Source organism: Dendropsophus ebraccatus, chromosome 1 (assembly GCF_027789765.1).
Source record: "Dendropsophus ebraccatus isolate aDenEbr1 chromosome 1, aDenEbr1.pat, whole genome shotgun sequence".
Classification (NCBI taxonomy): Eukaryota; Metazoa; Chordata; class Amphibia; order Anura; family Hylidae; genus Dendropsophus; species Dendropsophus ebraccatus.
The window spans coordinates 211,420,095-211,442,296 of record NC_091454.1 but is presented as its reverse complement, the minus strand read 5'-3'; the positions used below and the strand labels follow the sequence as shown (position 1 = coordinate 211,442,296).

The 22,202-nt window shown below is 44.1% G+C and overlaps 1 protein-coding gene across 4 annotated transcripts in view; it reads right to left on the bottom strand.

Annotated features, from left to right (window-relative positions):
- Positions 1–22,202, bottom strand: part of PDE4A (phosphodiesterase 4A) — a 570,117-nt gene that overhangs the window by 88,124 nt on the left and 459,791 nt on the right. The window lies entirely within an intron of this gene.

Here is a 22,202-nt window from a genome sequence, read left to right as displayed (position 1 = left end):
ATAATCATTAACGATTAACTATCTCAAACGACCTGCGAAAGACCTGAAAACGTTCACTCATTTCCATGGAACGTTAATCGTTACTTATGATCGTAATTGCGATAGTTTTTCTTCACTATTTATTCGCTATTGCGTTTGTATCTATTGCGAACGACCGAACAATGTCTTATTCAATGCGAACGATTTGCGAACGTTTTGCGACGAGCAACGATAAAAATAGGTCCAGGTCTTAGTGATCAATGATTTCTCATTCGGTCGTTAATCGTTAACTGCATTTCAACCGAACAATTATCGTTTAGATTTGAACGATTTAACGATAATCTTAACGATAATCGTCCGGTGGAATAGGGCCCATAGGCCCCATCCCTTGCGACTCTCTCGTGGCTGCCGAGCACATAATAACCAGGATGCAGGATTTAATTATAAGTGACTGCAGGACTTCTTGAGAAATCAGGCCGGAATAATATGTAATGAAATTCATCTGTGGAAATGAAAAGAAGAAAGAAATCTCTGGACGCCCTCCACCCCTCCATTTCGGGCTGCGTTTTGGCATCAATGGGGGGGAGAGCCGAACTACATTTCCTGGAGCAGACAAGGACATGGCACAATAGGCTGGAAAAACTCTAATATCTAACGCTCTGTACCATGTATGTTAACGTTTTCCCTGAGGAGGGTTCATAAACTGGGAACACTGCCCAATGTAGGGCCACCCAGCAGAGGAGTGCATCATCACAGTGCCCACAGAGAGGCAGGAGTACCTGGAGCGGCTATATGCTGATTGGTGAAGGTGCAGAGCAGTAACAAATCCTCATAAAAATCCACTCCTGCTCTGGGCAGTTCCTGACATGGACATAGGTGGCAGCAGAGAGCACTGTATCAGACTGGAAAGAATACATCACTTCCTGCAGGACATACAGCAGCAGATAAGTACGGAAACACTGCCGGGCAGGGAACCAATCTATTACATTCCGTTCCCTTCCGTAACATCTGCAAATTTGTGTGAATAACCCCTAAGGGTGGGCAGATTCATTGTTGTATTCTTTACCAACTGTTAAAAGGGGTTGTTCGCCCAAATTTCTTTTTTTTCTTCTTTCAAGTCAACTAATGCTAGAAAAGTAGCAAAGATTTTTTATTTATTTCTATTAAAAAATCTCTCTATTGCAGTACTTATCAGCTGCTGTGTGTCCTGCAGGAAGTGGTGTATTCTTTCCAGTCTAACACAGTGCTCTCTGCTGCCACCTCTGTCCATGTCAGGAACTGTCCAGTGCAGTAGCAAATCCCCATAGAAAACCTGTCCTGCTGTCCAGACACCACATCCAGCAGGACATCCAGCAGCTGATAAGTACTGGAAGACTTGAGATTTTTTTTAATAGAAGTAAATTACAAATCTCTGTCACTTTCGGACACAAGCTGATTGGAAAGGATTTTTTTTTTTTTTTTTTGGGGGGGGGGGGGGGGGGGGGGGGTGTTAGAATAAGGTTTTCACTGTATGGTGTCTTTTCAAATATTTTTTAGCCTTATCCAAATTGCAATACCACACACCGTCACTGACAAGTGTGGCGCCGCATCCTGGTAAAAAAAATTAATAAATCAGATCCTGTTTTCTAGTTCTTTTCCCACCTTTATGAAATGTCGGCCAAACTTTGACTCATCTCCTCATAAATCCTGTCAGTCCTGTCACAAGGTGCCGCTATATTGACGACATTCAGAGCGGAATTCAATCAGTTTCTCAGCGGTAAACGGGGGAGAGGACATATTTTGGAGCTGGCGTGATGAGATGAATGAGAAGGTTCCCAGGAGAAACCTGTCACATCACAGGGACGGTTCAGTTTAGGGCACGTTTCCGCCATTTTTGTGATGTCGTTTTTTCCATTTTGTAAACCATCGAGGCCTAATTAAAAGGTTCGCTGAAAGTCATATTTCACAAGATTATAAAGACGCAACTAAACGGCGGATAGTTGTGGAAGCTGACGAGTGGCCAAATAGCGGGGTAAGTATAATAGGAAACAGACATGCAAAGCCGCCCAGGCAACAACTTCAAGGGATTAAAAGATGCAGCAGATTCCTTCTCTTTACAGAAACCGCTCAGTGCTTGTTCTGGGCCTGCGTCTGGGGTTCCAGGGGTTCATGGGGCTATGCTGCAATACCAGACACGGACAATGGACAAGAGGGGCGCTATTTCTGGTGGGAAAAAAGCAGTACTGATGAGTCCCTTAAAGTGTATCTGTCGTTTTATTAAGACATGTCAAAAGTTTTGATCGCTTTGGGTCCGAGTGTTCAGACCTGTATTGATCAGGAGAACGAGCTGGGAGAGGACTTACATCCTTATATTGTTCAAATGTAAACAACGATCGTTCGGTGTGTAGGCAAGGATCGAAAAATCGTTGGTGTGTCATTGATTGCATCTTCAAAGCTGACCCCAATATCATCGCTAATCTTTCGTGTATGTACACATCGTTCCTTCTTTTGCTGGGATCTCCTTTGCCTATCTCCTCTGACCTCTAAATACTGGCTTTCACACAGCTCCCACTGTGTAATCCTTTGTTCTCTCCTCTCTGCTGCTGACTAATCTGCCCCTCCCTTCTCCATAGGTTACACAGGGCCCGACTGATGTACAAGGGTTGAGATTTCCTGATAATAAGCAGTGAATGAGTGAGAGGTGGGAGGGCGGGGGGGGGGGGGGGGGGACCTGGGACAAGGCTTTTTGAATGCAGATAATGGCAGATTTGCCTAATAAATCCAATTACAAAGTTTCTTAAAATCGCCGGGACTATTGATTTCTGCAAAAAAAAACTAAAACTAAATTACAGTGAGACTTTAACTAACGGCTATAGTTTTGTGTGTTACGGTGAACCATTTAAGGTTGTTTCCAAAAACGCTTGTTTGCAATCCTTTATCGTAAATCAGCCAAAACGAAAAATTGCTTAGTCAAATAGGACCCTTAGGGTGTCCCTACTTCTGCAACTCTCAAGGATCAAGTGTATTCTGAGGGAACATGGCTCTATGGGGGAGATTTATCAAACATGGTGTAAAGTGTAACTGGCTCAGTTGCCCCTAGCAACCAATCAGATTCCATCTTTCATTCCTCACAGATTCTTTTGAAAATGAAAGGTGGAATCTGATTGGTTGCTAGGAGCAACTGAGCCAGTCTCACTTTACACCATGTTTGATAACTCTCCCCCCATGTGTTCAGTTCCGCTGCAGTGCCCCCACAGGTAAAATGAAGCAATACATGATGCCAATGGGCTGTCTATGTAATGCATGGCAAAGCAAAGTCCTCCAACGAGGACCCTCGGAGTGTAGACCAGCTGCTTCCCTTCTGCTTCCTAAAAGTCTCCTGAAAATAGTTCTGTATAAAAGTGGAGAACCTGTATATCACCAACAACAGGGGGCAGAGAGAGTGGATCAGAGCACACAAGGTTTGCTTGTAATTCTGTTGTCATGAACACACATAGGTCTGCAGAGGAGCTGTGTACACGGAATGGTAGATTTTTTAAATAAAACTTTTTGGCAAGTCTCTCCTCGGAAAAAAAAAAAAAAGAATAGAATAATATATATATATATATATATATATATATATATATATTTTACAGTGATAACTTGGTTTAAGAGCGTTTTGGTTTAAGAGCTCACAGTTTTTCAAAATTGTGACTTGGTTTAAGAGTATTGCTTTGGCTTAAGAGCTTCCTGTACTGGGTGGGACGGGGAGTGGAGGAGGGGCATGGTCTGCATAGCGGGGTCTACAGCACTGTACTCTGACCCAGCAAGTCTCCCTCACCTTCCAAATCATAGCAGATCCACTTCAGGCTGGGGCTTACATCAGGGGACAGGACTGTGGGGGTAATCTCTCCATAGCTGTAACCCCTCTCTCCCCGGACAGAGAGTGCTGCATGTATGTGCCCTCATCTGCCCTGCTCATTCCTTCATGCTCCCTGCAGTCTCTGTCAGCCCTTGTGTTTCCCATCCTCTCCATTACTGTACAGTAACTTATAATATCACAGATTCTGCTGCTTATAAATGTTTGTTCCATTTGTGGGGGTGTGGAACCAATTGTCTGCATATCAATGATTTCTTATGGGAAAATTTGCTTTGGTATAAGAGTGGATTTGGATTACAAGCACGGTCCTGGAACATATTACACTCGTACCACTGTATTTAAATATAAAAATACATACGTACTTTAGTGACACCTAGTGGCCAAAATAGGAAAATGTTAAATGCTTTTGGAGCAGACACAAGCAGATCAGTAGATGGATACGGTGAAGCTGCAAAACAATCTATTTGAGGCCAATTATATTAGTAGAAACTCCCTCCTATATAACTGTGTTTTAGCTGATCTCACACCATCCATTACGAGAGGCCTGTATTCTGCTGTTGGCACATGGAGATTCTCTGCATATTATGTTGCTATCATAAGCAAAAAAAAAAAAAACACCAGTCTAACTTACTCTTACTCTTGGTCCTATTACTAAATGTAGTATAACTTTAGAAGAGACAATGTCTTTCATTGTACCTATAAATGTAACCATACTTTGTATTCTTATATCATCTATGTAGACAGGACTTTTCTGTAGATAATGCATACAGCCACCACTAGGGGGAGCTAACTGCATAGGGACCTTTACATCTAGTATAAAGCTGTATGACTGTGCAGTGAGCTCCCCCTAGTGGTGGCTAAGGTGTTTTGCGCCCCTTTTGCTGCTAAATTTGCTCCATAGTGCAAAATGAATCGACAATAGATACTCTATAGCACCATATGTTCCAGGATAATCATACATCTAATTGTTATTTATAAGAGGTTCTCCCTGATTAGCAGCCCATTGTTGTGTGATACGCCATCACTAGTTATGGTCCCCCACAATACATTGCTAACAGCGCCATTGTCGTCTGATTGCCGCTGTCATCTCTTGTCTGTTAATTGGAATTGATTAGCGGTAGGAGGTCTGGGAACCCTCATGGGGCGAGCTCTGCTGCCCCCAACAAGCTCTGATTGCTTTGCAGGTGTGGGGACTTATTATGTGGCCTAATAATTGTATTGTCTCCATGTAATGAAGGCAGCGGGAGGGGAAGGTCACCTTGCAGGGCTGTATATACTTGTATATAAGCAGATTCAGAATCATTCGGGAGAAGAGAGCAAAGAGTTAAATGGAGATGATAAAGGGACGGCAGCATTCTACCTGGTGTAAGGGAAAAGCACAAGGCCTGGTTGTAATGTACGGGGTGGTCGTACATTGTTCTACAGAGTCCATCAAGGCCTGGTTACAGAGTCCTGAGCCCTTTATTTACTACGCCGATGCTGGGGAACTCATCTATGAAGCTGAAAGGAGACCCCATCTCCTCTCATATCCTAAGTTACTCTACTACAGGGGTAGGATAGCTAAAGCTTTGGCTGCCCAGGCATGATGGGAGTAGTAGTTATGCCACAGCTGGAGAGCCAAGGTTCCCTACACTTCTTCTACTATAACTCTTATCTACAGCTATGTTCACACCTATTAAGCCCAGCCACTCTTCTCTATGTAGTGACGTGAGGCCCCACCATGGGGGAGATGTTAGGACAAGCTGATCCCTATCTGCATGGCTGGAAGGTAAAACCCAAGGGAGCAGAGGACGGCCACATCCCAGGCATAGGAAGCAGTATGAACACTACACACAGTCACTTCTATTATTTCCTTAGAAAACTGACTGAAAGGAGTGAAGAGTCCACAGCAGGGAATAGAAGTGTGCAGAGCGGTGAGGGCTCTGGCTTCTGTCCCCATCACATGGACAGCATTACACCGGGGAGGGGGGAGGATTAGGAGGAGACAGGCCGGGAACAACAACAACCACTGACTTATATGTCTGCAGCCCTGACCATATATGTCCCCGACACTGATCACCGACTGCACCGCAGTGTCATCTATACCTGATCACTGACTACACCGCAGTGTCATCTATACCTGATCACTGACTACACCCCAGTGTCATCTATACCTGATCACTGACTACACCCCAGTGTCATCTATACCTGATCACCGGCTGCACCCCAGTGTCATCTATACCTGATCACCGACTACACAACAGTGTCATCTATACCTGATCACCGGCTGCACCCCAGTGTCATCTATACCTGATCACTGACTACACCCCAGTGTCATCTATACCTGATCACCGACTACACAACAGTGTCATCTATACCTGATCACCGGCTGCACCCCAGTGTCATCTATACCTGATCACTGACTACACCCCAGTGTCATCTATACCTGATCACCGACTGCACCAGTGTCATCTATACCTGATCACCGACTGCACCACAGTGTCATCTATACCTGATCACCGACTGCACCACAGTGTCATCTATACCTGATCACTGACTACACCACAGTGTCATCTATACCTGATCACTGACTACACCACAGTGTCCTCGTCACAGCAGTCCTGAGTGGCAACTGACCAACCCAGTCTGTCGGTACCGCCACCCACAGAAAGGAGAAAAATAACCCAAGGTATGCGGTGGTGTGTGTACAGGTGCAGACAGAAAATGAAGTTCAGTCCTGTGTGTTGTATGAAAATATAACAGGTTTACTGGAAGTTTTGTAGTTCACAGTACACGGTTTCACAAGTAGCAAATCTTGAAATAGACTCTAGTGCTTGACCTTAGTGATGGAGGTAGGCGCTTGAGAAGAGTTGCAGCAGTGCTTGTAGAGAGGAGAGGAGTTTGCCAGAGGAGCCCTAACCCAGTGTAGCTTTGTACTCTGCCAGAACTTTTACTAAATACTTTAAGTGAAGTGATACTCGTACTCACGTTTAGACACTGTCTTACCGCCTTCTGCCCTCTGGTAGTGTAGAACCCATCCCAGTAGGGTAGCACGAGTCCCAGCTGTGGTTATCTGGGTGTAGCTAGGTGTCCAAGTCTTCCCAGTTACCTGCACTGTGCAATAGGATACGTAGACCTTTACTTTTACAGTTGCTTTGTCCTACTGAGGCTAGCTCCTATCTCTTTCAGGACACTGCCCTGCCTTTTTAAGACATCCTGGTGTGGATCAGTGAGGGTGTTCCTTAGTGAATACTCTCCCTGTGTGCTTAGCACTGCATAATAGATATAGTTTTGGTTGTAGAAAAAGCGCTGGTCTCCAACTGCATCTGTTCACCCTGGTGGCTAGATTCAACCACTTTGTGTCCCTAACAGGGATCCCGGCATCAGCCAGGCCCTGGCTTAACTTCTGCAATAACCGTTGTCTTTAGTGTTTTATCTCACTGAGAATTTGGATAAGACTGAAGTGTACCTTCTCCACCAGTGAAACATCTCCTACAGGGGACTTGCCTGCCTGTGAGTGGTGGGGATGAGTGCGTGCAGGAGAAAGAAGAGGGAGGATAGGTAGAGAAGTGGTCAGCAAACACCACATGGTACACACAAACCTTAACCCATTACTGACTTCAGTACAGTAAGTACATAAATATTACTGACACCTAGTGGGGAAACTGTAAATACTTCATACACCACTTAACCTGAAGTGAGAACTTTTTGACAGGTGTATAGAAGAGAAAGACACACCGGAGGTGGGACACCACACTATATACATTATACAGTGTGATTATTAGCAGTATATACATAATATATATGTATAAATAAATATATTATACAGTGCAGTGCTTGGTCGGTCCTGGTAGATCTGCTATATAGTTTGCTATCACCTCCTACTAAGCTGAGCATGTAAATCTGTCTTCATTACACTAATTGCTGAATCATTAGCTGCTGTTCTAGCTGTGCTGTCTGCTCTTACACCACTCAGCAGTCACCAAGATATAACACTGCACTGTATAATGATACCGGTATATGGACACTGCTCTGTATAATATAATACCTACACACTGCTGATAATCATACTGTATAATGATATATATATATATATATATATATATATATATATATATAATATATATTATATATATATATATATATATATATATATATATATATATATATATATATATTATATATATATATATATATACACACATACATAGTGGTGCCTTGGAGTACGAGCATAATTAGTTCTGGGACCGTGCTTGTAATCCCAATCCACTCTTAAACCAAAGCAAATTTTCCCATAAGAAATCATTAAAAGGCCAACAATTGGTTCCACACCCCAAAAATGATGATTTTTCTTTTTTTTTTTTTTTTTTCTTCTGAGCAACATATAAAACAAATGAGACAAACATTTAGAAACAGCTGAATATGTGATATTACTGTGAAATTACTGTGCAGTAAAGCAATCAGCATGTGGAGTATAATGTATAGTAAGGGCATAAACCTGATAACACAGCAGCAGTTTGTAGATACAAGATGGAACTGCACATCTCTATAATGCAGTAGTGTAGTACAACAGGCTAGAATAGAGAAGCAGGGCTGCTGTCAGAGGTCTGTGTGGTCACATGACACCGATGGGGAAGGGGGGGTGTTCAGCAGGGACCAATCAGGAAGTGAGAATCACAGAGCTGTAAAGGAGGACAGTGACAGAAACGTCTCTATACAACAGTGTGAAGGGCTGAGTGTAAGTGCAGGTACATTATAGCAGCAGTGTGTATAGCTAGCTGAGTGTGAGCTCAGGCTCATTATAGCAGGAATGGAGAAGATGGGAAACAAGGGCTGACAGAGACTGCAGGAAGCATGAAGGAATGAGCAGGGCAGATGTGGGCATGTACATGCAGCACTCTCTGTCCGGGGAGAGAGGGGTTACAGCTATGGAGAGATTACCTCCACAGTCCTGTCCCCTGATGTAAGCCCCAGCCTGAAGTGGATCTGCTATGATTTAAGAGGTGAGGGAGACTTCCTGGGTCAGAGTACAGTGCTGCAGACCATGCCCCTCCCCCCTCCCACCCAGTACAGGGAGCTCTTAAACAAAAGTTCCAATTTTTAAAGCTTTGAGCTCTTCTTGCAAAGCACTCTAAATCCAAGATACTCTTAAACCAAGGCACCACTGTATCTAACAATCACACTATAATATAATATATATATATATATATATATATATATATATATATATATATATATATACACACACACACACACACATACACAGTGGTGCCTTGGATTACAAGCATAATTTGTTCCGGGACCGTGCTAGTAATCCAAATCCACTCTTAAACCAAAAGCAAATTTTCCCATAAGAAATCATAGAAATGCAGACAATTATATATATTAATTATTCTGAATAACATGTAAAACAGATGGAACAATGAAACAAACTTTCAGAAGCAGCAGAATCTGTGATATTATAAGTTACTGTACAGTAATGGAGAGGATGGGAAACACAAGGGCTGACAGAGACTGCAGGGAGCATGAAGGAATGAGCAGGGCAGATGTGGGCACATACATGCAGCGCTCTATGTCCAGGAAGAGAGGGGTTACAGCTATGGAGAACTTACCCCCACAGTCCTGTCCCCTGATGTAAGCCCCAGCCTGAAGTGGATCTGCTATGATTTGGAAGGTGAGGGAGACTTCCTGGTTCAGAGTACAGGGCTGTAGACCCCGCTATGTAGACCATGCCCCTCCCCCCACTCGCGCTCCCACCCAGTTCAGGGAGCTCTTGAACCAAAGCAATGCTCTTGCACCAAGTCACAATTTTGAAAAACTGTGAGCTCTTAAACCAAAACGCTCTTAAACCAAGTTACTCTTAAACCAAGGTACCACTGTGTATATAGTATATATATATATATATATATATATATATATACATATACACATACACACACATAATATATATATATATATATATATATATATATATATATATATATATATATATATATATATATATATATATATATACACACACACACACACACAGATAATAATCACACTGCATAATGATACATCAGTAATATGGTGCTGCACTGTGCTGTATTCCTATGATGTGGCGGATATACTGGTATACACATTATGATTGATGTCCCAGGAGCTTCATATAACACAGTTCATCATTCCACCAATAACTGAGTCATCACAAACAGAAGTGTCATCAGACTGTCCCCCCCGCTCCCATCACTCGTCTATATGAGTTATGAGTTGCAGTGTATTTGGCAGCTCTCTCTCTATTACTGGTCAGACATGAAGCCATGGACAAGTTTCATCCTAAAAGGCGGACAGTGATGATCTGTATCCGGCACTGTAGATGAAGGATGAGTTGTTACTCATAGGACTGCGCCAGCCATCTTCTCTGTGGGTGGAAGCTCACCAGCATTGATCACATATCACCACCTAGGTTAAGGCTACATGTGCTCCTACAAGTAATACTCATAGAAAATATAATAGTAGTTTCATAGATTATGAAAGCTCCATCCGTTATGCTTATACAGCCCACAAGCAGAGCTATGTGTATGTAGTGGTTACAGATCTCATGTATAGAGGGAGGTAGAATATTACTGCAGGATAACACACTGTACCTTTACCACCTTAGGCACACTACGTAAGTCTCCGGACGTAGTGCGTTCCGTGAATAAGCGGCCGGAGACTTACGTAGTTTGCGTACAATGGAAAGTATACGATGTACGGCTGCACAGTTCACACTACGTAACAACTTACGCCCGGATCGTACGCGGCGCTGTAAAGCATGAACCAGACCATTGTTTGAGGATGGAAATGCTGTAACTTACACCCGTAGCGTTACATGCGGTCCCGTACATAGTGGTGATTTCTTCATTTTTGCAGCTTTTTGTGCCGATCCAAAAGGTTCTGTGGGGTGTCCGGGGCAAGGCGAAGATTTCCAAGTAAAAGACCGCTGTCAGATCGCTACGTACGCCGCTCAGGAAGCGTAAGTAGACTACGGGCGTAAGTTCGCGGTCCGTACGTAGCCGGCCGCAAGTAGCGTAAATCAGCGGCCAGAGTTTACCGCGTATATGTCCGGCCGTGAAAATATGTGGCCAGACATATACGTAGTGTGAACATAGCCTAAGGGTACGTTCACACTTACCGGATCCGCAGCTGATTTTCTGCTGCGGATCCACAGCAGATTTCATTTAAATAACTGAACACAGCATCAAATCTGCACCATCAAATCTGCTGCGGATCCTGCAGGTGTGAACGCACCCTAAATGTGCAGAAGTCATCCATCCCCAACTATCTGTATCATGGGAAGCAGTGTGCTGCTACTGCCAGCAGTCACCACTAGAGGGAGCTCAGGAGATCACACTCATTACCTAGTCCTATGTTATAAGTAGTACACAATCTGATCGGACCTGTACAACACAGCTCTGCTCCTGCTACTCCAGGGATGGGGAATCTTCGGCCCTCCAGCTGTTGCAAAACTACAATTCCCATAATGCCTGAACAGCCGAAGGCTGGAGGTGGAGGGACGAAGATTCCTCATTCCTGATCTAACCCACTCCACAGAGATTAATTGATCTCGCAGAGTATCTCACACTCCTGGAATACATAATTCATCATCATGTGTTGTTATCCTGTCAGGACTAAAAGGCTGTGTTCACACATTGCAGTACTGTATAACTTGCAGTGAAATAGTCACACATCTGTGTTAGATACAGAGGACGTTGCATAAATATCCCAGTTGTGGCTGGTAGACTACTACAGTTTCACAGAAGGGCAGCCACGGTCTGTCTGTGTCTGGTGTGTGAGCAGCACTGCAGTTCCACAGATTGGCCACTAGATGGCTGTGAGAGCATAGATGATCCCACTCCTGTAGAATATACTGTAAGTGCTCCGTTCTGATCTGTATTACCGCATGCATGTTCATATACAGTGTAGAACAGCTTGTGAGGTGGACCGTATTGTCACTTGTGCTTCATTGATATGATTTGTGAGGCTTCCTAGTCAGGTGGGAGTTCTCCGCCATGGATGCTATGAGCCATATGTGCGGCGTCACTATCTGATTTATCATTGCACGGTGCAGTCATCACTGGATATATGGCTGCGGGGACACACCTATAGTACTACACCAGGGACAACAACACATGAGCGTGCCCTCACTGCTGTGTGGTAACACTAGAACTTTTCATTCCATATATGTTTAATACACTTCAAGTTCTACGTGATGTTTTCATCCAGAGGTGTTATTATATCTCTAAGTATTAGATAAGACTGTGCATGAGCCAAAATGGGTCTCTGTAGTGGTTTTGAATGGGCCCCATGTAATGCTACATTTCTCCAGCAGAGTTATACAGATTTGTAATTTACTTCTATATAAAAATCTCCAGTCTTCCAGTACTTATCAGCTGCTGTATGTGCTGCAGGAAGTAGTGTATTCTTTCCAGTCAGACACAGTGCTCTCTGCTGCCACCTCTGTCCATGTCAGGAACTGTCCGGAGCAGGAAAGGTTTTCTATGGGGATTTGCTGCTGCTCTGGACAGTTCCTGACATGGGCAGAGGTGGCAGCAGAGAGCACTGTGTGAGACTGAAAAGAAAAACATTTCATGCAGGACATACAGCAGCTAATAAGTATGGGAAGACTGGAGATTTAAAAAAATAAAATAAAAGTAAGTTAAAAAATCTATATAACTTTCTGAAACCTGTTGATTTGAAAGAAAAAGATTTTCGCCAGAAAACCCCTTGGACAAAACAGGCCAGAACGATTGTCGGCTGTCCCATTGGTATAGCATTTATGACTGGGAACCTCCAACATTATACCTGCCCTTGCCATGGGCAGAAAAGGCCAGAATAATTGTCGCCTCTTCCATTGCTATACAATTTAGAGTACTGCCAACCTCATGGTGGTATTACCATAGGCACAACAGTTGTTGGCTATCCTAATGCTATAGATTTAAAGTGTCACTGTCGTTTATTTATTTTTTTTTTTTTCCAGAAATCAATAGTACAGGCAATTTTAAGAAACTTTGTAATTGGGCTTATTAGCCGAAAAATGCATTTTTATCATTAAAAAGCAGTTTGAAGCTCTCCCCCCTGTCTTCATGGTTCTCTTATGGAGAGGGGAGGGTGGAGGGAGATGAGGCACCAAAACAGGACAACAAAGAGTTAATTACAGCTACATATGAATACAGCTTTCACCCAGCTCCTGTGGTTTAATCCTTTGTTCTCTGCTGGCGACTAATCTCCCTCCTCCCTCCCCTCTCCATAGGTTACACAGGGCACGATGCAACAAGACGCGATTTCCTGATTACGAATGGGATGGAGAAGCCAATGTTAAGGCTGTGTTGCAGAACAGGCCAGAATGGCCGGCGGTTATACTGCAGCTTTGACATATATGGGAGGAGCAGGTGGCAGAGGCAGATCAGGCCATAAGAATGGCTGGCTGCAATACCACCACCCGCTAGGACCACCACTCACCATATCTTTGCTGTCATAGACACTTCATATGGTATCCATGCACTATGTGCAATGTGGCTCATCCAAAAATCCTGCATAGAAGGAGAAGCAGATGTCCCGGCTGACAGCCTTCACTTACTCTAGTAATGTTATAATCTGATAGATTGGCACAAGAAGATTATACGTGGGAGAAATGAGCAGCTCTCTAAATGGATCGTCTATGATGATTCTCCTAATAAGATTACCAAGCAGAGTCCAGGGGAAAAATCCTACATGAAATATATATGTGTATATCCTGGAGAGGACCAGGGCTGATATATATGTCCTGTCATCCCGGTGTATACATATATACCATACGCGGCTTCTTCTCTTCTCTCTCCGGCTGTTCTCTCTCTCGCACAGATTTAGTATTGCCGGCTTCTTATTACATAAAGGCAAATGATTTCTATAAATAGAGATAATCCAGCAATACATCATATCCCAGCATGTAAGGGAGATCCTCCAGGGAGCCGTCACATCTGTCTTCACTATCCTGACTGCTAGCACTCTATGGTGAGACCCTCTTACCCACACACAGTAAGACAGGCTACAAAAATGGTGCAAAGACTGTGTTTTTAAAGCAACTGTTGTCAGAAAGTTACAGATTTGTACATTCCTTATATTTAAAAAATCTCCAGTCTTCCAGTACTTATCAGCTGCTGTATGTTCAATATCCTCCTATAAGACCACCCACATATCTCATAGAAAACAACCTATACCAAGATCCTCTCCAACACTAGGTAGCCAGTGTCCTAAGCCAGTGATTTTCAACCTTTGAGCCGCGGCACTTTTTATACTTAAAAAATCCCAGGGCACACCACCAACCAAAATGGCACAAAATGACACTAAAACAGTACATATTATACATATAGTTAATAATATAGATTCTAAATGTATTTATACTAACTCAGTGTGAAACCTGGGCCTGTTTTCTTCTCCCCCCTGTGCTTCTCTCCACCATACTTCTCCCCCCTGCTTCTCTCCACCATACTTCTCCCCCCTGCTTCTCTCCTGTGCTTCTCTCCCCCATGCTTCTCTCCTGTGCTTCTCTCCCCCATGCTTCTCTCCACCATACTTTTCTCCCCCCTACTTCTCTCCTGTGCTTCTCTCCACCATACTTCTCCCCCTTGCTTCTCTCCCATCCCCATGTTTCTCTCCCCCATTGTTTTCTCCTGTTTCACAGGGGCACCATAGTTTGGGGACCTTTCCCTGCGGCACACCCAACCATGTGCCACGGCACACTGGTTGAAAATCACTGTCCTAAGCAATGTCTACAGAAAGTCTATCTCGCAGGGAGTCCAATCCAGGAATATACCTACTAATATTATTGGACGTCAGCATCCTCAGCAACACCCCTATTAATTCCGCAGTAAAACCTTTTATTCTCATGGGAAGACCCTTCAACAATCTGAAGAAATGTCAATATTCAATGTCAAAGCCTCAACTCCCCTGATCACAGCCAGAAAAAATTGCATCCGACTCCGCTACTCCAGTAAACAGCTTCATCGCCACCGCCGCAACCTTTCCATTAGAAGTTCTTAGTCAGATTGGCAACTTTAATACATCAAAGCCGTCAATGTCCCTACTGACCGTTCCATCACGAAAAACGCACGTGTCCTTGACACAGACCCTTCCAAGATCTAGGACATCCTCCCTTTCTTCTGAGGAGTGGAAGCCATACAACACGGCTGTTCTCTACTAGAGTCTTTATAATTGCAGCTCCTTGCACACCTACTATACTGGTGCCATTATACTGGTCTGGGGCAGAGCTCCCTCACGGCCAGGGTATGATTGCTGTTTTTCACCTCCATAGCTATACCCAGAGTTGTCCTTATTTCATCTATGTCTTCATCCTCTCCTCCACTCTCTCTCGGCACTGTGCGGATTTCACTGACAGAAGCCTTACAGCCCAAAGGCTATTTCTCTGCTCTCAACACATCTGACCTTTCTGTTGGTTCTTACATGACCGATCACCTCCATCACGATGACGCTCCATCATGTCAGGACTTCTATTCTGTCTCGATGCCATTGAAAATCCATTTCTTATGACGGTAATGTTGCTTTGCTCGGCTCCGGTATCGCTCTCTTCCGGGACCACAAGGTTCATCCTTACTTTCCTAGATCAGGTTGCCCAAGAAAAAAAATCTAAAATGGAAACACTAATGTATTTCGGAGAACCACAGCGCGCCAGCACAAAAGTAATGCGGTGTGTAAAAACATCCTGGTGTCCGTATCTATTACCATGACGTTCTACAAACCCGACCTCGGAAAATACTACTATATTTTCATCCAGAGAGATGGTCTAGCTTGGAGATTTGAGGTTTAGCAGGTTTTTCCAGCTATGGGATGGGATAGGGTGTTCTCCATACCATTGCTGGCCATGTCCCAAAAGGAACATAAGGAAGGCTCCCACATTGCCAGACCCCATGTAAGCCAGGCATTGGTGGTTTGGAGAGCGCCCAATTTTCGACAGACAAACATAATTTTGGCAAATCTGTTTTCCACAACATTTATATTCACCACAAATTTGAAGAGATTCCAGGGCAGGAAATATACGGTTAGGAAATTGTTCTCCGCTTTGCGCTGTGATCCATTCAGGTGTCTGGTGAATGAAGACATAAAACAGAGACCGCGACGGCAGTGCAGACTTCTGACACTGGGATGACAGCTAACAAGCAGCGAGGAGTAGAGGTGAGCGAACCTTGAGCATGTCTGGGTCCGTCCAAACCCAAACTCTCGGCATTAGATTATTTATGGCTGAAATGGTTGGATGCAGCCCTAGGAAGTCCTGGAAAACATGGGTACAGCCATAGGCCATAGACTCCCTAGGGCTACAACCAACTTCTTCTGATTTGAACAAACACAAACATGCTTGAGGTTTGCTCATGTCTAGCGAGAAAGAAACTTTCCTTGGATGAAGCTTCAAATATGGTGGCTTTGCCTTACAGTAGGTGCTGTTGCTGCCGAGGAGGGATGACCTCCTTCTACAATGTGAGGGACTACTGTCACCAACTATATAACTGCTTATTATTTTACCACTGTTCATGGCGGTGGACAGGATGGTATACTTGAATGGGACAACACTGCGGTATCTTGCACTGTTGCTACTGAGTATGCCAACTTAGACCTTGACCTAATGGTAAGTGGACCTTTACTAAAAGTGGTCGACTATTCCTCATATAAAGGAGTTTGGATTAATAGAACAAATAGCCTGAATACAGCCTTTAGCTGGGTTCACACACTGTATACTTCAGGCAGTATTTGGTCCTCAAGTCAGGTCCTCATAGCAACCAAAACCAGGAGTGGATTGAAAACACAGAAAGGCTCTGTTCACACAATGTTGAAATTGAGTGGATGGCCGTCATATAACGGTAAATAACTGCCATCATTTCAATATAACAGCCGTTGTTTTAAAATAACAGCAAAAATTTGCCATTAAATGACGGCCATCCACTCAATTACAACATTGTGTGAACAGAGCCTTTCTGTGTTTTCAATCCACTCCTGGTTTTGGTTGCTATACAGCCTCACAAATACAGCCTCAAATATACATAGTGTGAACCCAGCCTTAGGGTGCGTTCACACCTACAGGATCTGCAGCAGATCTGCAGCAGATTTGATGCTGTGTTCAGTTATTTAAATGAAATCTGCTGCAGAAAATCAGCTGCAGATCCTGTAGGTGTGAACGCACCATTAGGGTATGTTCACACTGAGTAAAATAGGCGTAATTCCACAGCGGAACTCTCAGACGAAGAATTACGCCTGCCTTAGTGTGTCATATCATCTCAATCTTGACTCTTGAGAAAGGAACCGGAGTGGTTCCGAAACGTGTTGTCTTTTAATAAATTTTATATATATATATATTTTATACATATTTTTTAGTTTTATTTTATTTTTTGGTTGGACCTGCGCCCTCACACCCGTGTGTTTGTGGTTGGAGGAATCGTTGCTCTATTGATCCCTGGAGGATATCGGGAGTGGCTGCGGTCTGTCTCACATGTGCTTCTGAGTGTTGTGCCTCCTAGCTAGCACAACCTTACCAGGTGAGGGTTACCCTGTTTTTTCCTCCCCTTCGTTTTATCTGGTTGATCCTCGCCATGGAGCGCTGTCTCCTTTTTTGTCTGTATCATCTCAATGGGAGTAGCGCGCGCTCCTCTGCAGCTGCCGAGTGACATGTCACCCCTTAGAGCGACGGCAGCGGAGTAGCGCGCACCCTTTCATTCACTCACAGCAGGACGCCGAGCACGGCGGGATTCCGCAGCGGACCCCTCCGCCGTATTTGCTCAGTGTGAACATACTCTTAGGCCCCACGCGCACGTCTGTCTGAGACCAGACATCGCTGCAGTCAGTGACTGGCTGAGCCAGGAGGTCATGCTCCTAAATCCTGGTCTCGGAAGCAGGAAGAAGTGAGAAGATTGGAGGCACAAGGGAGCAGGGCTAGGTAAGTATGTTAGGTAAGTATGTTTTTTTTTCTATTTCCTTCTTGACCTATCAATACCCCTTGTAAAATGCCCCTTTAAGTTTAGTTCTGCAAACCCACAAACAGTGTGTCGTGGCCTCAATACGAACCCTAAAATCCAGCCACCTCATAACTAAAGAAAAACATAAAAATGGCAAAACATTCGACTCCCCTACATTGAAAACAATCTCACGGACAAAGAATCATGGAGCCAAGCGTCGAGCCCGAGAGCCTCCTACAGGTTGGCAGAATGTGTTTCTCTTCAGACAGGGAAACCCCCTCTGTGACGGATTATCCTCACGTTGCGCTCGTAGCTCGGAGACACGCGTTTGCAAATTAACACAGTCTACTCTATTTTTTTGTTTCCATTTTTCCCTGCATTTACTTTCCATCGAGCGCCACAGAAGATGTGACTGTGGGCCCCCAACGTTCACGGGGTATTTTCTGTAGCAATTAATACACCTCTCGCTGCGATGCTGAAAAGTCTCGGCACAGATCTGGGAATGGAATTACACGGAGCTGTTTTCTAAGCCACAAAGCCACCTCTGGCTAAGTTGCCAATGCATTTCCTGGGCGAGATTTAATTGTAGCAGCCACATAGCCGGGATAGATGAGCAACACCTTGTGAAGCTGGCAGGATGAACTCTCGAATTTCATATTGCTGTCAGACACCCAGCAGCCTCTCTTGTGGAATACACTCGCTCAACATTTGACTTTAATCTGATGGATCTTTTTCTTGCCGCTCCCCATGGTCTAACGCAAGTGTCATGAAATCAATGAGGTCGAGTGGAACGTACATCAAAAGGCTTTAAATCAAATGCTACGGAGCAGACAATACATTAGCCGCCTTGGATGTGTCCCTGATCAATACATATATTTTGTGTTGTTTTTATTGTGAAGGCGACAGATCATTTTATATTTCTCTCTGCATATAAATCATAAATGCCACTGTGAACTTTGGATTGTTTTGGTGGCTGAAAGTGCAGGTCTGCATGGCAAATGCCGAAAGATGTTGCTGGGGAAAGCTAGGCAGATAGGGCGTCACTAGCTAGATTCTTACTGCAGCGTGCATGTTCAATGCTGTGAGTTATATAGTAACCCATACACAGGACAAGGGAGATCCATAGTCCTGTACATAGCAGGCAGTATTATAGTAGTTATATTCCTGTATATAGGAGCAGTATTATAGTAGGTATAATGCTTCAGGAAGATACAGGTGCCGGCACTGTCTGAATACTGCTCAATCAGTAGCTGTGCGCTGGAGTCGGATTAAGGGCTAATAAACTGCACTGGTAAGTAGCCGCGGTGCTCGAACAGAGACAAGGGCAGTACGGTGTATAAAATAGAAAATAAGTCCAAGCACTCACCGGATGAAGGGATCTCTTTGTGCGTTTATTCAGACATCACAGGGAGGGAGCGGTGGCCAGGGTGCGGGAGCGTGTAGCAGACAACTGTTTCGCGCCTCAGCGCTTTGTCAAGTCTTACCAAGACTTGACAAAGCGCTGAGGCGCGAAACAGTTGTCTGCTACACGCTCCCGCACCCTGGCCACCGCTCCCTCCCTGTGATGTCTGAATAAACGCACAAAGAGATCCCTTCATCCGGTGAGTGCTTGGACTTATTTTCTATTTTATACATTATAGTAGGTATATTCTTGTATATAGGGGCAGTATTATAGTAGTCATATTCTTGTATATAGGAGCAGTATTATAGTAGTTATATTCCTGTATATAGGGGGCAGTATTATAGTAGTTATATTCCTGTATATAGGAGGTAGTATTATACTAGTTATATTCTTGTATATAGGGGGCAGTATTATAGTAGTTATATTCTTGTATATAGGGGCAGTATTATAGTAGTTATATTCTTGTATATAGGGGGCAGTATTATAGTAGTTATATTCCTGTATATAGGAGCAGTATTATAGTAGTTATATTCTTGTATATAGGAGCAGTATTATAGTAGTTATATTCTTGTATATAGGGGGCAGTATTATAGTAGTTATATTCTTGTATATAGGGGCAGTATTATAGTAGTTATATTCTTGTATATAGGAGTAGTATTATAGTAGTTATATTCTTGTACATAGCAGGCAGTATTATAGTAGTTATATTCCTGTATATAGGAGCAGTATTATAGTAGTTATATTCTTGCATATATGGGCAGAATTATAGTAGTTATATTCTTGTATATAGGAGCAGTATTATAGTAGTTATATTCTTGTATTTAGGATGCAGTATTAGGCTATGTTCACACTACGTAAAAAACACGGCCGTATTTCATAACAACGGCCTTATTTGCGCAAACAACGGCTGTTTTTTGAAAAATAACAGCCATTGTTTGTGCAAATACGGCCATTGTTATGAAATACAGCCATGTTTTTTTCGTAGTGTGAACCCAGCCTTATAGTAGTTATATTCTTGTATATAGGAGCAGTATTATAGTAGTTATATTCTTGTATATAGGAGCAGTATTATAGTAGCTATCCAAACCAGTAGTATGGGTGGGGGAGCACTCCAGACGTATCTCCTGCACCTGGGCTCTAGGGTGAGTGGATCGTAGTACATGCCATAGAACTTGACATATGCTGGTGCTAAAGGTGGTGCTCCATTGAGTGAAACAGATGCAAACAAGTAGATAAAAAGAACGGGCACTCACCATTCAGTAGCTGTATCACTTTAATCGAGATACATATTTATAAGATGCAGGGAGGGGAGGTAAGAGAGCAGGCACGCTCTCACTGATCGAACAGTGAGAGCGTGCCTGCTCTCTTACCTCCCCTCCCTGCATCTTATGAATATGCATCTCGATTAAAGTGATACAGCTACTGAATGGTGAGTGCCCGTTCTTTTTATCTACTTGTTTGCATTATAGTAGTTATATTCTTGTATATAGGAGCAGTATTATAGTAGTTATATTCTTGTATATAGGAGGCAGTATTATAGTAGTAATATTCTTGTATATAGGAGCAGTATTATAGTAGTTATAATCCCGTATATAGGGAGCAGTATTAGGGTATATTCACACGGGCGGGCTCGCAGCGAGATTCTCGCTGCAAGCCCGGCAGGTCCTGGCAGTTCCCATACACTACATACTTGCTGCGGTCTAAACGACAGCAGCGAGTATTTAATTATACCGCCCGTAACCCCTTCTGCTCCCCCGCTGTAAGCAGCATACATTACCTGTCCTCGCTGCACGGGTCTGGCGTCCTGCTCTCCTGTCCGGCCAATTAGTGTGTTGCCCAGCCGCAGCCACTGATTGGCCGGGCGGGAGAGCAGGACGCCGGACCCATGCAGCAAGGACAGGTAATGTATGCTTACAGCGGGGGAGCAGAAGGGGTTAAGGGCGGTATAATTACATACTCGCTGCGGTCGTTTAGACCGCAGCAAGTATGTAGTGTATGGTAACTGCCAGGACCTGCCGGGCTCACAGCGAGAATCTCGCTGCGAGCCCGCCCGTATGAATATACCCTTATAGTAGTTATATTCCTGTATATAGGAGCAGTATTATAGTAGTTATGGTTCAGGGAAGAAAAAGAGCGCTGCACCTCACACCTATGGCTGATACTAGTACCTCTCGGCTGCATAAAAAACATCAGAATTCTGTATGTGAATTGATCAAGCCACACTGCCCCATGTACCGCGTGCAGGTATCTGATACACATGGGTCCCTACACTAAGTCCACACTGTGCCAGTCAGCGACCACCACCCCCGCAGGCGTGCAGTCAGGGAAGGGAGGCCATGGAACGGCCCTGCAACCCCCATGCCACAGGACCAGACCCAAAAATGCCACACCAAAACCCAGCCAGCACCACCGGCGGAGGAAGCTGCCCCCAAACAGCACAAATCTGGATAAGGTATTGCACTCACCATAGCTATCAAAGATAGAATGGGACAGACAGGAGGGATTAAAACCATGAGCACTCAGGTGTCTCCTGCTAATTGCGGTCATGTGGGTCTCACCAGGAGGAGTGCAAAACATGGAGAAAAGAGAGAAACAAAATACGGTTCAGGGAAGAAAAAGAGTGCTGCACCTCACACCTATGGCTGATACTAGTACCTCTCAGCTGCATAAAAAACATCAGAATTCTGGGGTTGGTGTGGCATTTTTGGGTCTGGTCCTGTGGCATGGGGGTTGCAGGGCCGTTCCATGGCCTCCCTTCCCTGACTGTGCATGCTTGCGGGGGTGGTGGTCACTGACCGGCACAGTGTGCACTTAGTGTAGGGACCCATGTGTATCAGATACCTGCACGCGGTACATGGGGGCAGTGTGGCTTGATCAATTCACATACAGAATTCTGATGTTTTTTATGCAGCCGAGAGGTACTAGTATCAGCCATAGGTGTGAGGTGCAGCACTCTTTTTCTTCCCTGAACCGTATTTTGTTTCTCTCTTTTCTCCATGTTTTGCACTCCTCCTGGTGAGACCCACATGACCGCAATTAGCAG